Source organism: Nycticebus coucang, chromosome 9 (genome assembly GCF_027406575.1).
Source record: "Nycticebus coucang isolate mNycCou1 chromosome 9, mNycCou1.pri, whole genome shotgun sequence".
Taxonomy (NCBI): domain Eukaryota; kingdom Metazoa; phylum Chordata; class Mammalia; order Primates; family Lorisidae; genus Nycticebus; species Nycticebus coucang.
Genome location: NC_069788.1, coordinates 80,602,506 through 80,620,467, shown reverse-complemented (window position 1 = coordinate 80,620,467; position 17,962 = coordinate 80,602,506). Strand labels below are relative to the sequence as shown.

Here is a 17,962-nt window from a genome sequence, read left to right as displayed (position 1 = left end):
ATTAAGGAAATTGAACTTTTAGTTAAAATACCAAAGGTTTTTAGTTAAAAACCTCAAAAAAACCTCCAGGCCCAAATGGGCTTCACTGGCAAATTGTATTAAATACTTTTGGAAAAAAGAATACTAATCTGGGGCTCTGTGCCTGTGGCTCAAGCGTCTAAGGCACCAGCCACATACACCTGAGCTGTCGGGTTTGAATACAGCCTGTGCCTGCCAAACAATAATGATAGCTGCAAACAAAAAATAGTCAGGCATTGTGCTGGGTGCCTGTAGTCCCAGCTACTCGGGAGGCTGAGGCAGGAGAATCACGTAAGCCCAGGAGTTGGAGGTTGCTGTGAGCTGTGATGCCACAGCGCTCTACCTAGGGCGACAGCTTGAGGCCCTGTCTCAAAAAAAAAAAAAAAATACTAATCTGGCAAAAACTTTCTCAGAAAATAGAAGAGAGGTTATTTCCTAATTCATTTTGTGAGACTAGCACTACCCTGATAACAAAACTAAACAAAAAAATTGCAATACAGGAAAACCACCAAACAATATTTCTTTATATACACAAAAATTCTCCATCATTTTTTATTTTTTTTTTTGAGACAGACTCTCACTATGTCACCCTTGGTAGAGTACTATGGCATCACAGCTCACAGCAATCTCAGACTCTTGGGCTTAAGTGATTCTCTTGCCACAGCCTCCCAAGTAGCTGGGATTACAGGTGCCCACCACAACGCCTGGCTATTTTGTTTTTTGGTTGTAGTTGTCATTGTTGTTTGGCAAGCCTGAGCTGGATTCAAACCCGCTGGCTCTGGTGTATGTGGCTAGCACCCTAGCCGCTTGAGCCACAGGCGCCGAGCCCATAAATTTTAACAAATAGAATTCACATAGCAACATATAAAAAAAAATATTACATAATGATTAAGGGAATTTTATCTGAACAATGAAAGATTGGGCTTGGCATTTGTAGCTCAGCGGCTAGGGCACCAGCCATATACATTGCGGGTGGCAGGTTCAAATCTAGCCCAGGCCTGCCAAACAACAGTGACAACTACAGCCAAAAAAATAGCCAAGTGTGTGGCAGGCATCTGTAGTCCTAGCTATTTGGGAGGCTGAGGCAAGAGAATCACTTAAGTTTGAGGTCGTTGTGAGTTGTGCCACCACGGCACTCTACCAAGGGCAACATAGTGAGACTCTGTCTCAAAAAAAAAGAATGAAAAATTTGTTTAACATTGGAAAGTCAATATAATCTACCATAGTAGTAGGCCAAAAAAGAAAAATCAGAATGAAACTGAAATGGAAATAGAAAAACACAAAGAAAAGGTAGGAGGCAGAGGGAAAGTTAGGCCTAACATATGTATAGTTAGTTGTCTGAGGAGGAGGAAAGAGAATGGCATAAAAGCAATATTTTAACACATTGATTGTCACGCTAGAAAATAATTTTTCCTTGGTGCTGCAGTGTTTTATTAGGTCAAGAGACCTGTGAGTTATATATGCTTCACAAGGCCCCAGGCTCATACTAGCATAGGTTAAATACAACATACATGGCAGTTAATGTTTTAAAAGATAATGACTGAAAAGGTGAAACTATGAAAGGTGCCAAACCACAGATTCAGGATGCCCAACAAATGACTGTCAGGATACATAAAAAGAAATCCATACCCAAACACATGATAGTGAAACTGAAGAAAACCAAAAAGAGGGAAAAAAAATCTTAAAAGTGTTCAGAGGAAAAGATAACCTATCTACAAGAGAACAAAAGTCAGTTGATTTCTCAGTAGCAGCTGTGAAAGCCAGACAGTGGAATAATAGCTTCAGTACACCTAAAGGATGAATTTTAAGTCTAACAAAAGTAGGTGAATGTTGTGTAAAATATTAACAATGATTATAGGTTTTAAATATTCGCTTGTGTTTACACCCACAAGAGTAGGATGTAAGTTAGATAAGTTGGAAACATGGTAAATGGAGTTAACTTTTTATAGCAGGGGTTCCCAAACAGCGGCCTGAGGGCCACATGAGGCGGTGTGATTGTATTTGTTCCCGTTTTGTTTTTTTTATTTCAAAATAAGATACGTGCAGTGTGTATAGGAATTTGTTCATAGTTTTTTTTTTTTTTTTTAAACTATAGTCCGGCCCTCCAGCGGTCTGAGGGACAGTGAATTGGCCCCCTGTTTAAAAAGTTGGAGGACACCTGTTTTATAGTTCTTGCCCAAGAGACAGGTTAGGATACTAACATTGGACTTTGATAAGTCAGTCTGCACAGTATAATTTCCAAAGTATAACTAAAAGAAAAAAACAGAATATGTGACTTTAGGGTGATTGGAAACAGGAACTGGAATGATAAATCTAAAAAAAACAAATAGCCCCTGGTAAAATAGTAGATTTAAATTTAAGTATCAGTGATCACTTCAAAGTAAATGGATTAAGTAGCCCAGTTAAAAGACAAACATGTCAAAAAAAAAAAAAGGACAACATGTCTATCTTAGTCCCTTCCATGTTGCTATAACAGAATACCACAGATGGGGTAATTTATAAAGAACAAGACTTTGTTTGGCTCACAGTTTTGGAAGCTGGGAAGTCCAAGAGCATGGGCCTTGGTGCTGCATTATTCTGTGGGGAAGATGGAAGGGCGGGGATTGAGAGGGGCCAAGATAGCTTTTATAACAACCATTCCTGAGAATGAACCTACTAAGAAAGATAACCACATTAAGCCACCTAAACATCTCCCATTAGGCTCCATCTCTTAGCATTGTTGCATGGGGGATTAAATTTTCAGCAGATGAACTTGGGAGGATGTGTTCAAATCATAATAGTGTTCAGTTGGGTTTTAAAGAAAATTCAGCTGTTTACTGTTAACAGACATATGTAGAACATAAGGATTCACAAATGTTGAAAGTAAAATGAGGGGCGGCGCCTGTGGCTCAGTCGGTAGGGCGCCGGCCCCATATACCGAGGGTGGTGGGTTCAAACCCGGCCCCGGCCAAACTGCAAAACCAAAAAAAAGCCGGGCATTGTGGCGGGCGCCTGTAGTCCCAGCTACTCGGGAGGCTGAGGCAAGAGAATCGCTTAAGCCCAGGAGTTGGAGGTTGCTGTGAGCTGTGTGAGGCCACGGCACTCTACCGAGGGCCATAAAGTGAGACTCTGTTTCTACCAAAAAAAAAAAAAAAAAAAGAAAGTAAAATGAGGAAAAAGAAATTATGCAAACACTGACCAAAAACAAGATCTCATAGTGGCAGACAAAGTATACTTCAAGGTAAGAAGCAATAAAAGAGATGAGTGTCATTTTAGGTAATAGGCTGAGTAACTCTAGTTGTAAGAGAAATCTAAACAGTAGCTTTTAACCAAGTTTATTTCTTGCTAAAAGTCTAGTGCAGATAGTTCAAGTTGGTATATTGCTTTCCACATGAAATTTAAGGATTCAAATTTCTTCTGCCTTGTGACTCTACCATCTCTTGGGAATATTCTGCCATGTTATGGAGAATCATGAAAATGGTCTGAGCCAGGCCTGAGGGTTGCTGTACATTGATTAAGTTTATGTTCCATAAGGCAGAGCTCCAGTCATATAACCAAATTTAACTGCAGTGAAGGCTGGGACATACCATCTTAGCTATGTGTTTGGGAGGCAAAGAAAATGTTTTAGTGAACAAGTAGCCTTTAGTGACAAGTAGTCTAAGCCATACTTTGTAGTGATAAAAGTTTTAGTTCATAAGGAAATTGTGGCAATTATAAATTTGGATAAGCCTAATATTACGACTTTAGAATATACAATGTATAAATTGGCATAGGTTCAAGGAAAAAGACATTTACAGTTGTAGTGGGTTTTTTTTTTTTTTCTTTGTAGAGACAGAGTCTCACTTTATGGTCCTCGGTAGAGTGCCGTGGCCTCACACAGCTTACAGCAACCTCCAGCTCCTGGGCTTTAGCAATTCTCTTGCCTCAGCCTCCCGAGTAGCTGGGACTACAGGCACCGCCACAACACCTAGCTATTTTTTGGTTGCAGTTCAGCCGGGGCCGGGTTTGAACCCACCACCCTCAGTATATGGGGCCGGCGCCGCCCTGTAGTGGGGTTTTTTATCTGTATTTTTTTTTTTTTTTTTTTTTTTTGTAGAGACAAAGTCTCACTTTATGGCCCTCGGTAGAGTGCCGTGGCCTCACACAGCTCACAGCAACCTCCAACTCCTGGGCCCAAGCGATTCTCTTGCCTCAGCCTCCCGAGCAGCTGGGACTACAGGCGGCCGCCACAACGCCCGGCTATTTTTTGGTTGCAGTTTGGCCGGGGCCGGGTTTGAACCCGCCACCCTCTGTATATGGGGCCGGCGCCCTACCGACTGAGCCACAGGCGCTGCCCTGTAGTGGGGTTTTTTTAACGCATTTCAGTAATTGATAGAATAGTAAACAAACAAACAAAAAAACATCTGTAAGTATAAATATTTTAAACAGCACCAGTAGCCTTGATCTAATGTACATATGTAGAGCATTTCATGTAAAAACTGCCAACATATGTCTTATTGTCAAGCATATATAGAGCTAAAAATTGACCAACTTGGCCATAGTACAAGTCTTAATACATTTCAAAGCATTCTTATAATAATACAGTCATAATCTGTGACCTTGGTGGAATTTAGCTTTAAATCAGGAACAAAAAGATATAAAAAAAATTTATAAAAGATTTTATAAAAGATTATAAAATTTTCAGGAGTTAAAAACAAATACTTTTATATAACTTACTGATCTGAGAAAATGGAACGTTAGTATTTTTAACTGAATGATAATGAAAATACTGCGTATCAAAATTTGTGGTTTATAGTCTTAGAAAAATAGGCCAAAAATCAGTAAGCTAAGCATGAAAACTAGGAAAAGAATATCACACCCCCCCCCAAAAAAAGTTTAAAGGAAATAGAAGGGATTGCAGAAGAGTGGAATTGATCAAATGGAAAATTTGCAATAGAAAAGATCAACAAAACGAAACATTGGTTCTTTGAAAAGGCTAGTAAAATTGACTTTTTAAAAAACCTTTGGTGAAACTAATATGGAAAAAAAAAGAGACACAAATAAGGAGATGAAAGTAAAAAGGTGAAACCACTATGAATTTAGTAGACTGTAAATCATGCCCTAGTCATTAAACATGCACCACTAGAATGTAAACAATGTTACCTAGTATGTCAATGGTTATAATATTTAAAAAAAGTAGACTGTAAAAATATTATAAAAGGATATTAGAAATAACATCATGCCATAGATATGACAATTTTAAATTAAGTAGGCAAATATCTTCAGAAATGTAACATAAATGTAACTGAAGAAGGAATAGAAAACTTTAATCCTATAACCATTTAAAAAGCTTATAGGCCAGGCACAGTGGCTCAAGGGAGGCCAAGGCAGGAAGATTGCTTCAGACCAGGTGCCTGCTATTTTATTTTTTTATTGATAGGGTCCCCCTCTTGCTCAGGCTGATCTTAAACTCTTAAGCTCAGGGAATCCACTTGCCGGGGCTTCCCAGAATGCTAGGGTTACAGATGTGAGCCACCGCTCACATATTTTAAATAACAAGATGATTTATTGATCACCTAGTAGGCACGGCTAGCTGTAGACACTGCAAGTAGCTCAGTTTGTTTCTCAGCATTCTCCACCCACTTTGTTGTGTTCTAAAACAGGTTCTTCACTTACAGTTGCCAGATGGCAGCGTAAGCTGCAGACTTCTGTGTATTTATGTTCAAATTCTTCATGAAAGAGTGAGAATTTCTTTTAAGTCCCAGAGTGGGACTTCATTAATTCTGACCTGAGTGTTCAGAGAGATGAACTAACTCTGGGCAGGGGAATAGGATGCTCTGATTGGCCAGGCCCAAATCACACAGTTTTTCTGTGCCCAGAGGTTGCAGTCAGTGTCTCTGGGAGCTGGTGGACTGAGAGAAGGAATTTATACCTGGCAAGAAATCAGAGCACAGGAACTATGGGAAAAGTGAACAAATGCATGATTGCAGAATTAAATCTATATTGCAGCGATTGTCAGATATAAAGTTATAAATTTTTTATTGTAAATAATTATAAAATTCTATGATAAATCTTAGGTTATCACTACACAGCTGTAGAATTAGCAGGAATTAAAAAATCTGGAGCTCGCCCCTGAGTCTTGTCCTCTCCTGTTCCTCTTCAGACATCATGTCCTTTATCACTCACTCCACCACCTTCTCCACCAATTACCAGTCCCTGGGCTTAGTCCAGGTGCCCAGCTATAGTGTCCATCCCGCCAGCAGTGCAGCCAGCGTCTGTGCAGGTGCTAGGGACTCAGGCTTCTGGATCTCTCTGTCCTGCTCCACCAGCTTCCGGGGCACCTGGGGATCCAGGGGCCTGGCCATGGGGATGGCCAGGGGTCTGGTGGGAATGGAAGACATCCAGACTGAGAAGGAGACCATGCAAGAACTGAACAACTGCCTGGTCTCCTACCTGGACAGATTGAGGAACCTGGAGACCTGATAATCAGAGGCTGGAGAGCAAAATCCAGGAACACATGGAGAAGAAGGGGCCCCAGGTCAGAAACGGGGCTCATTACTTCAAGACTATTGAGGACCTGAGAGCTCAGATCTTTGCAAATTCTGTGGACAATGCTCGCATTATTCTATAGATTGACAGTGCCTGTCTTGCTGCTGATGACTTCAGAGTCAAGTATGAGACAGAGCTGGCTATGCACCAGTCTGTGGAGAGCGACATCCATGGGCTCTGCAAGGTCATTGATGACACCAATGTCACTCGGCTACAGCTGGAGACAGAGATCGAGGCTCTCAAGAAAGAGCTCTTCATGAAGAACCACGAGGAAGTAAAAGGCCTACAAGCCCAGATTGCCACCTCTGGGTTGACTTTGGAGGTAGGTGCTCCCAAATCCCGTGAGCAAGATCATGGCAGACATGCAGGCCCAGTATGACGAGCTGGCTTGGAAGAACCTAGAAGAGCCGGACAAACACTGGTCCCAGCAGACTGAGGAGAGCACCACAGTGGTCACCTCACGGTCTGCTGAGACGATGCTCCCAGAACTGAAATGTACAATCCAGTCATTGGAGATCAACCTGGACTCCTTGAGAAATCTGAAGTCCAGCCTGGAGAACAGCCTGAGGGAGGCAGAGCCCTGCTACGCCTTGCAGATGGAGTATCTCAGTGGGATCCTGCTGCATTTGGAGTCACAGCTGGCACAGACCCGGACATAGGGGTAGCGCCAGGCCCAGGAGTATGAGGCACTTTTGAACATCAAGGTCAAACTAGAGGCTGAGATTGCCACCTACCCCCGCCTGCTGGAAGAGGGGTGGCCTACCTAGAGGAGTACTGCTTTTTTTGTTTGCTGTATGCCCTAGCAGCAGCAACTCCATGCAAACCATCCAAAAGACCACCACCTGCAGGATAATGGATGGCAAAGTGCTATCCTAGACCACTGACACCCCAAAGTTCTCAGACACTGAGGCAGTAGGAGCAATGTGCCCTTATGCCGATAAAGAGTTCAGAGGTCACTGGAAAATAAATAAAAATAAAAAATCTAGCAAATCTTAGCTTGGTGCCTATAGCTCAGCGGCTAGGGCGCTGGCCACATAATACAGGGGCTGGAGGGTTTGAACGCAGCTGGGGCTTGCCAAACAACAATGACAGCTACAACAACAACAACAAAAAATAGCTTGGGGTTGTGGCGGGCATCTGTAGTCCCAGCTACTTGGGAGGCTGAGGCAAGAGAATCAGTTAAGCCCTAGAGTTTGAGGTTGCTGTGAGCTGTGATGCCATAGCACTCTACCAAGGGCGACAAAGTGAGACTCTGTCTCAAAAAAAAAAAAAAATCTAGCAAGTCTTGTTGAAAAAGTTGAGCAAAGTGGTGCCTGTGGCTCAAAGGAGTAAGGCGCCGGCTCCATATGCCGGAGGTGGCGGGTTCAAACCCAGCCCCCACCAAAAAAAAAAAAAAAAAAAACGAAAAAGAAAAAGTTGAGCAGCAGAAACTCTCTCATAACTTTCTGGTGGGAATGTAAATAGTTACAACTGCTTTGAGAAATAGTTTTGCTTTATGTAGCAAAGTTGAATATACCCCATAACCTAGCAATCATACTTCTAAGGTATATGTAATACACCAGAGAAGTACTTGCCTATGTGCTTGAGATAGTTGTACCAGAAATATCTCAGCACTTGTATTTGCTTCAAAGTAAAAAGTACTCAGAAGACAAAGGAATGGGTAACTAAACTATGGTGTATTTGCCGATGGAATATTACATAGCAATGAAAATTAATTACAGATACAGCAGAAACAATGTTGAGCAAAAAAAAAAAAGAAAAGACTATATACAGTAGGATTCTGTTTATACAAAACTCAGAAGTGGGCAAAAATAAACTTAGGTATGATAGGGCTGTATACCTCCGTGGTAAAGTGAGGAAAGGGTGACCATAAAAGTTAAGCTAATAGTTACTTAATGGAAGAAGGGCCTTGGGGTCAGAGAGGCACCCAGCCTTTCTGGAGTTCTGGTAATGTCATATACCTTGGCCTAGGTGGTAATTGGACTAGTTTTTTTGTAAATTACTTTATGAAACTGTATGTATATATTTCTTACACTTTTTTGTAAGTTTGTAATACTTTGTGACAAAAGTGATTTAAAAATAATCAAATTTGGGGCGGCGCCTGTGGCTCAGTGAGTAGGGCGCCGGCCCCATATACCGAGGGTGGCGGGTTCAAACCCAGCCCCGGCCAAACTGCAATAAAAAAATAGTCGGGCGTTGTGGCGGGCACCTGTAGTCCCAGCTACTCGGGAGGCTGAGGCAGGAGAATCGCCTAAGCCCAGGAGTTGGAGGTTGCTGTGAGCTGTGTGACGCCATGGCACTCTACCGAGGGCAGTAAAGTGAAACTCTGTCTCTACAAAAAAAAAATAATAATAATAATCAAATTTGTAATGCATGTCCTCAAAAACAGAGAAATCCAAAGCATGTGCATATAGAGTGGATAAAAATGTTTTATCTTAAACTTCTTACTTGATCATTTTACAAAACTTTATATTTTTGAAATTCTATTGTTTTTTTTTTTTTTTTTTTTTTTTTTTGTAGAGACAGAGTCTCACTGTACCGCCCTCGGGTAGAGTGCCGTGGCGTCACACGGCTCACAGCAACCTCTAACTCTTGGGCTTACGCTTTTCTTGCCTCAGCCTCCAGAGCAAGCTGGGACTACAGGTGTCCGCCACAACGCCCGGCTATTTTTTTTTTGTTGCAGTTTGGCCGGGGCTGGGTTTGAACCCGCCACCCTCGGCATATGGGGCCGGCGCCCTACTCACTGAGCCACAGGCGCCGCCCTGAAATTCTATTCTTAAAAGCTTTTATAATTTTCCAGATGAGAGCTGACCAAGTCTTATTCTTAATTCCTAGGTAAGGAACTCCACTTACATGAATTGAAGAAGGATAAGGTTGGCACTGTTTTGCTTCTGTCTTTATTGAAGTCTCTTCCTCCCTAATCACGGATCACGCTTCAGCGGAGCTCCTTATAGCATATGATACACAGGTATGCCACTCAAAAATTTAAATTTGTATGATTTCTTTCTTTAGCTATTATGTTTTTGCTTTGCATAAAAATGACTAAATTCCAGGGCGGCGCCTGTGGCTCAGTGGGTAGGGCACCAGCCCCATACACCAAGGGTGGCAGGTTCAAACCCTGCCCCCACCAAACTGCAACCAAAAAATAGCTGGGTGTTGTGGCGGGCACCTGTAGTCCTAGCTACTCGGGAGGCTGAGGCAAAAGAATTGCCTAAGCCCAGGAGTTGGAGGTTGCTGTGAGCTGTGTGACGCCACAGCACTCTACCGAGGGTGATAAAGTGAAACTCTGATTATGATGTGCCTATTTGTTTGGAAAAGAAACTACTCTGTTTTTTACTTCTACCCATGGTAGAACGTTTGACATCTGGTGTCATGAAAAGAGTCAGCATGTTGCAATTTTTGCATATATAATAGATTTCCAGAAAGCATCTTTATCAACAGGGCACACCTGTTTATGATATTTGCTTTTTCTCCCTCTATTGCATTATTTGGATGATACTTTTAATTTCCCTTCTGGGCTTGATGTTGAGCTGGTTTTCTACATGTATGTCATGTTGGATACTTTCTTGCTGGCAGGAGCCATTGCCTTTGTTTATCTGATGCTTCCCTGTTTTGTTTTCCCCTAGGCTTTCCAGTTCTTGAAGCAACACCCTTTTATCAGCAGATGCAATTTTATTTTCAGTTTTTAAACTCTAATTAAAATGCAGCTGAACTTAAATAATAGAAGTAGGGGACATAAAATAAGTCATTAGAGTAATGGAGGCATAGAAGAAAAGTGAAAGAAAATCTAGTCCAACTCTGGTATATTTTTAAGTGTATATACGTGTATCAACTGTGAGCGAGGGGCTTCCAGAATAGCTGACTATAACTGTAAACTGTTTCAAATAATTAGAGATGTTTTCCACTTGAGTAAAAAATAAGATCTCAAAATATATAAATTCATGCCTAACAAGTATATTCAAATAGTTAATAATAGAGTAATATTCTATTTAAAGGAAACTGAACTCATTATGCCAGATGCTATCTAGAACATCAACTCCAGGGCTGCTGCTTTCTGGTAATTTCTGGTCTTGGCTTCGCTTTATGCCCTCAAAGTCACACAATTTCCCCTTTATTGTAATTTCTTTTGCAGTTTCTTTACGAAGTAGATCTTTTGTTATTGTTCAGCAATAAATTTTTCTTTGTATAGAAGCAGACATTCTTTTCCCAAACATGATGCTTAGCGAAGGTGCGGTATTGGCAGTGGACGCAAGATCCTACTGTGTGGCTCATGTGCTCTCCAGAGGCAGGAGCAGTGTTCAGTATCTGGACTGTGTAACCTCCCAGTTAGGTTGCTCCCCCAAGTCAGGATGTTAAATATTAGTTAGCAAGTCCCTGAAAGTTGGCTCAAACATCAACTTTAATGCATTTGAGTGAATTTACATAATTTTTCTTCATCAACACAATAATTACTATAAATATTGTAGAATTTTCCACTAATTTGTCACATCTAAACTTTAGGATAAAGATAAAATTTAACTGTTTTTATACTCATGTATAGGCAAATGAAATAAAGGAATTTATATTAAATTAAGAAATCTAATCAAAAGGTTCACAATCCTCCCTTTTTGGGAAGTTCCTAAGATACAACTTCACTTATTTTCTTGTCACTTCTGGTGGTCAGTCTACAGATGGAGCATCTGGACAGTTCCTGGTCTGTCCACAGCTCAATCTGAATGACCAGATACAGTCACAGATTAGAAATTTACCATCATGGATATTTTATTTTATTAAAAAATGTGTTTAGGGCTTGGCGCCTGTAGCTCAAGTGGCTAGGGTGCCAGCCACATACACCGGAGCTGGTGGGTTCAAATCCAGCCCAGGCCTGCGAAACAACAATGACAACTATAACCAAAAAATAGTTGGGCATTGTGGCAGATGCCTGTAGTCCCATTTACTTGGGAGGCTGAGGCAAGAGGATCGCTTAAGCCCAAGAGTTTGACGTTGCTGTGAGCTGTGATGCCATGGTACTCTACCCAGGGTGACAGCTTGAGACTGTCTCAAAAAGAAAAAAAAAAAAAATGTTTTTAGGGCCAGGTGCAGTGTAATCATAGCACTCTGTGGGGGGGAGGGCCAAGGGGTGTGCATTGCCTGAGCTCATGGGTTCAAGACAAGCCTGAGCCAGAGTGAGACCCCATCTCTAAAAATACGTGGGCGTTGTGGCCGACCCCTGTAATTCTAGCTGCTTGGGAGGCTGAGGCAAGAGAATTGCTTGAGCTCAAGAGTTTGAGGTTGCTGTGAGTTATGATGCTACAGCACTCTACTGAGGGAGACAAAGTGAGACTCTGTCTCAAAAAAATAAATAAATAAAAATAAAAAAAATTTTTTTTTTTTTATAGACATGATGTCTGGCTGGGGGCGGCAGGTTCAAACCTGCCCCCGGCCGAAAACTGCAAAAAAATAAAATAAAACACAACATGGTGTTTTACTGTGTTGCTTAGGCTGGACTCAAGTAGTCCTCCTGCTGCAGCCTCCTGAGTAGCTGGGATTGCAAACACACCATTGTACCTGGCAGCTATCACAGATATTTTAGAAAAATTTCACTTTTTAATTTTAGGAATTTCTTTTTACAGTGGTTTTTAGTTTGGAGGCCCTCCTTGTACATGGCCTTTTCTATTTGTACTTGTAGTATTGTTGTTCTAGTCTGGGTACAGAAAATGGCTGACTCCATTGGATGGCTACCTCAGCCATCAGTCAGTGTGGTCCATGTTTGATGTGTGCAGTTGTCCTCTTGGCCACTAATTTCTCCTTAATTCTCTGTATATAGTTGAAAACATCTCAAACTTAGTTTTTTATTGACTTCTAGTGTCTTTACTCCTCTTCACTTTTAGCTTTCCTATTAAAATACTTGCAATGATACTGGGCACGGTGGCTTACACGTATAATCCTAACACTTTGGGAGGCTGAGGTGGGGGATTGCCTGAGCTCAGGAGTTGGAGACAAGGCTGAGCATAAGCAAGACCTCATCTCTACTAAAAATAGGAAAACTAGCTAGGCATTGTGGTGGGAGCCTGTAATCTTAGCCACTCAGGAGGCTGAGGCAAGAGCATCACCTGAGCCCAAGAGTTTGAGGTTGCTGTGAACTTTGATGCCACAGCACTCTACCCAGGGTGACGGAGTGAGACTCTGTCTCAAAAGGAAAAAAAAAATACTTAGAATGATAGGAAATTCTTTGATGTAAGTGTGGACAGACAGAATTGGGCTACATCAGGTTCAGTGTGATAGCTATTGTTTTCGCGGTTATGGTAAGGAGTGGTTACCAGGCTGTGTGTGATGGAAGAGGGATTTGGATGTTTCAACCTCTTAAGTATTTTTTTTTTTCAGTAAACATTTTTTTTTAACATTTTCTTACTGAAATAAAATTTATATAACATAAAAGTCATCATTTAAAGTACTTAAAATTTACCATTCAGTGCTTTTCACAATGGATATTCAGTAAAATGTTCACAATGTTATCCAACCATTACCACTGTCTAATTCTAAAACATTTTATCACCCTAAAAAGAAACTCCATAGGCACTAAGCAGTCATTCCCCATTCTTCCCTTGCCCCAGCTTTTGGCAACTACTAATCTCCTTTCTCTGTCTATGGATTTGTCTGTTCTGGACATTTCATATGAATAGAATCATAATACGTGGCCTTTGTTTCTGACTTAATCATTCAGCATGGTGTTAACAAGGTTCATCCATGGTGTAGCATGTCAGTACTTCATTCCTTTTTATGGCTCATATTTTATTTGATACACCACAGTTTGATTATCTATTCACCAGATGATAGATATCTGGGCTGTTACCGCTTTTTGGTTATTATGAATAACGGTGTTATGAACATTTGGTTACAAGAGAAATGTTTTCATTTCTCTTGGATATATATGTAGGAGTAGATTTCTGACTCATATGGTCATTCTATGTTTAACTTTTAGAGGAGCTGCCAGACTCCTTTCCACAACAGCTATACCATTTTACATTCCCACTAGCAATGTATAAAGGTTCCAGTTTTTCCATATCCTTGGGCAACACTTTTAATTTTACTTTTTTAAATTTTTACTGTTTTAGCTATCCTAATAGCTATAAAGTGGTTATGGTAGTTCTTTTGTAACAGTACTATTTTTTAAAACTTGAGGCACAATGTACATAACATACAGTTAATCATTTTATTGCAGTTTTGCCGGGGCTGGGTTTGAACCTGCCACCCTCTGCATATGGGGCCGGCGCCCTACCCGCTGAGCCACAGGCGCCGCCCCACAGTTAATCATTTTAAAGTGAACAGTCCAGTGGTACTTAGTACATTCACAGTGTTGTGTGACCTTCATCTCTCCTCTCTGGTTCCAAAACGTTTTTATTGGCTCTCTAGCAAATACATTTGCCCACTAATGACCTCCTCAAAGACCCCTTCCTCCTGCCTCCAGTAGCCAGCTCAGCACTGGGAGCCACCAGAGAGCTCAGAGCAAACTGAAGTTCTTTGCATGTGAGGTCTGTTCTGCTCCCTCTGGCACAGTTCTTGTGCTGTGATTGCTGCCGGTTATCTTCCAGGAAGTTGCTGTACCATGCGTGATGAGGGTAAATTAAAATGCCATGGAGCTCATTGTTCATACTAAGATACAGCTGGCTTCTTTTGATTAAGTATTCCTCGGCTGCAGGTTTTTGGTTAGTTCCCAGAGTTCAGAAAAAGTTGATTTTTTTTTTTATTGCATATATTAAAGGACGAACTCTTAGAATTTCTTACTTAGCCATTTCTGTAGACATCACTGTGAGTCTCTTCTTAACATCATGACCAATTTGAGTTTGACTAATTTATGTATACCCCATCTAATTCCAGAAAGGATTTAAGGTGGCTTACAAAGGCAAATATAAAAGATAGCAATGAATTGTCATTGTTGGTATTTGTTGTGTGCCTTTTGGGTTGAGGGCATGTTAGTAAGGACTGCGCTCCTGGAAATTTGGTCCTACACAAAGGAATGTTTTTTTCTTTGGTAATCTTGAGGTTTTGCCCTCCCCATTAACATTGGTGGGAGGAAACCTGGAAGCAGATTGCTCCAGCATTGTATAAATCCATTCATACAACCTTTGTATAACAATTCCTCTGCTCTCTGGATGTAGAGTCCCAAGTCAAGGATTGACAAACTCTATCTGTTACGGGCGAGAGAGTCAATATCTTACACTTTGTACCAAACGTGTCTTTATAATACTTTAAAAATCTAAAAAGTGGCTGGGTGGGGTGGCTCACTCCTATAATCCCAGCACTCTGGGATGCCAAGGCGGGTGGATTGCCTGAGCTCACGAGTTGGAGATCAGTCTGAGCAAGAGCAAGACCTTGTCTCTAAAAGTAGCCAGGTGTTGTGGCGGGCTGAGGCAAGAGAGCTTGAGCCCAAGAGTTTGAGGTTGCTGTGAGCTATGATGCCATAGCACTAGTCTACTGAGGGCGACCTCTGTCTCAAAAAAAAAAAAAAAATCTAAAAAGTATTCATTCCTAGTTCAAGGGCCTTAGAAAAATAGGCTGCTAACTAGATTTGACCTGCAGGCTCTATTTTGCTAATCCCTGACCCCTGATCTAGGGTATAGACCCTAGAGAAACTTGGATGTGTGCCCCAGAAGAGAGGTGTCAGAATGTTAAGAGCAGACTATTCATAATTGCAAAAATTGGGAAATGGTTTGATAAGAAAATGGATAAGTACATGATTAATACAGCAGAAATGAATAAAATACATCTACATACAACAAACAGGGATGAATATTTACAGTGTTAGTGAGAGAGGACTGTGGTACAGTATCATTTTTATGAAGTTAAAAAACAGGAAATTGTATTTAAGAAAAAAATATATGTGCTGGCATGATCTGTTGTTGAAATTATCTTTCATTTTTATTTATAAATATTGTCTATTTTTTGAGACTTTGGGAAAAAAATAAGAAGTTAACTGATGACTCCATACTGAACCTCAGAGTCAAAGCATACTATAATACACATACTCTTATTTGACAATGTGAATGTTACTTTTTTTGCATTATTACCATTATTACTGCTCAATAAAAAAAAAACACATTGCGGTTTCTCAAAAAAAAAATACGTGCTAGCAGAAGTATAAACACAAAGTTTAAGCTGATGTTTGCTTTTGGAGAGTGGTAGGAGGATGGGGCTAAGAAAGGAGCACGCAGGTAGATGGTGACTCAAGTGGGTGCTGGGTTCTAGGGTTCATTTTCTTATGCTATATTGCACACAATCCTTTGCATGTGTCAAATATCACCTCATACATTTTCTTTGTTTTGTAAAATCACAGATCAGACAAGGAGGTCTTAGAACCCACCTACCTGTCCTCCCTAAAGCAGTACTGGGAGGAGTTGAACACTTTGGAGGGAAATAGGAGATAGATGTTTAAGCAGCTGCAGGTTGTGACTGCCAGCTCCTGTGATAAAGCACTCACCAGTAGAGCCTTCTCTATCTGTGACAGAGTGAGATCATCAGCTATTCTTTATCCATTGATTGGTTTTGGAACCCTTTTGAAAAAATCAGCTATGGTTTTATTTCTGGACTCTCCCTTCTATTCTATGATCTGCATGTCTCTCCTTCTATCGGTACCATAGTGTCCTGATCACTTAGTTTGGTGGTGAATTTTAAAAGCACAGTGTAGGCTGAGTATAGTGGCTCATACCTGTAATCCTAGCATTTTGGGAGGCTGAAGTGGGTGGATTGCCTGAGCTCAGAAGTTCAAGACCAGCCTGAGCAAAAGTGAGACCTGTCTCTGCTAAAATAGAAAAAAAAAAACAAAACCCAAAACTAGCCAAGCATAATGGTGGGCACCTACAGTCTCAACTACATGGGTGGCTGAGGCAAGAGGATCAATTGAGCCCAAGAGTTTGAAGTTGCTGTAACGCCATGCCACTCTACCCAGGGTGACAGAATAAGACTCTGTCTCAAAAAAAAAAAAAAAAAGGCATAAAGCTGGAGTCCTCCAGCTTTTTTCCTTTTCAAGATTGTTCTAGGTCCCTTACATTTCCATATGATTTTAAGATCATCTATTAATTTCTGCCCTCACAACCCAAGTAGCTGGGGTTTTGATAGGGGTTGAGATGAATCTATAGGTCAATTTGAGTAGAATTACTCTCTTAGCAATGTTTAATCTTCCAATCCATGGACATAGAATATCTTTTCATTTATTTAGATTTTTAATTTCTTTCAAGTCTTTTATAATTTTTGGTGTGCATATCTTTTGCTTCTTTCTTTACATTTATTCCTGAAATATTATTTTTTGATGCTATTATCAATGGATTGTTAATTTCATTTTCAGATTGTTCATTGCTAGTGTATTGAAATATGATTGATTTTTATATAGTAATTTTTCATCCTTCAATCTTGCTAAGCAAATTTATTTTATTTTATTTTATTTTTTGAGACAGAATCTCAAGCTGTTGCCCTGGGTAGAGTGCTGTGGTGTCACAGCTTACAGCAACCTTAAACTCCTGGACCCAAGTGGTTCTCTTGCCTCAGCCTCCAGAGTAGTTGGAACTACAGGTGCCTGCCTCAACGCCTGGCTATTTTTTTGGCTATAGTTGTCATTGTTGTTTGGCAGGCCTGGGCTGGATTCAAACCTGCCAGCTCCAGTGTATGTGTCTGGTGCCCTAGCTGCTGAGCTACAGGTGCCAAGCCACTAAGCAAATTTATAGTTTTTAGTTGATTTCTTAGGATTTTTTATATATGATATCATGTCATCTGAAACTAGAAATAGCTTATTTCTTCCTCTTCAATAGGGGGCTTTTGCTTTGCTTTGCTTTGCCTGCCTAATTGTCAAGAAGGAGCTTTTTCTTTTGGAGATAGAAAGCCCCTTACTGTTGTGCAGACTAGAGTGCAATGGTGTCATCATAGCTCACTGCAACCTCAAACTCCTTTGCTCAAGTGATCCTCCTCTCTCAGTCTCCTGAGTAGCTGGGATCAGAGGTGCATGATGCCAAACCCAGCTAATTACTTATTTTTGGTAGAGCCAGGATCTTGCTGTGTTCCCCAGACTGGTCTTAAACTCCTGGGTTCAAGCAGTCCTCCTTCCTTGGCCTCCCAAAGTGTCAGGATTATAGTCATGAGCCACTATACCTAAGAATGGGCTTTTTGAAAAAAACCCTTAAGCTCTCTGAGAAGGAGAACCAGCCCAATCTTTGTCAGGCTTCCTGACCCCAGTTACTAGGAGGTTATATCTTCTACAGTGCTGTAGAGTTTGCAGAAGGATTCCACAGATACTATTTCAGGGATGCCTGATAATTCTGTGAGATTTAGATGTAGTGTCTACTTTTCACATGAAAGTGGAGGCTCTGAGGATGAATGCTGTACCCAAGGATCTGCAGCAGGGTTACCAGGCTGGCCTTCCAACCCAGACCTGCTCAAAATTAGATGCGCTGTCCTGCCCTGGCACTGC

At 41.0% G+C, this 17,962-nt stretch overlaps 1 protein-coding gene and 1 pseudogene across 5 annotated transcripts in view; both read left to right on the top strand.

Annotated features, from left to right (window-relative positions):
- The window catches only part of TRAF3 (TNF receptor associated factor 3), a 124,647-nt gene that overhangs the window by 62,653 nt on the left and 44,032 nt on the right, over positions 1 to 17,962 (top strand). For all 5 annotated transcript variants that reach the window (XM_053602486.1, XM_053602483.1, XM_053602485.1 and 2 more), the window contains one exon: positions 9,361 to 9,493. The gene's annotated coding sequence lies outside the window, so the exon portion shown is untranslated. The remainder of the gene's footprint in view (positions 1 to 9,360; positions 9,494 to 17,962) is intronic.
- Positions 6,091 to 7,548, top strand: LOC128594760 (keratin, type I cytoskeletal 18-like; annotated as a pseudogene).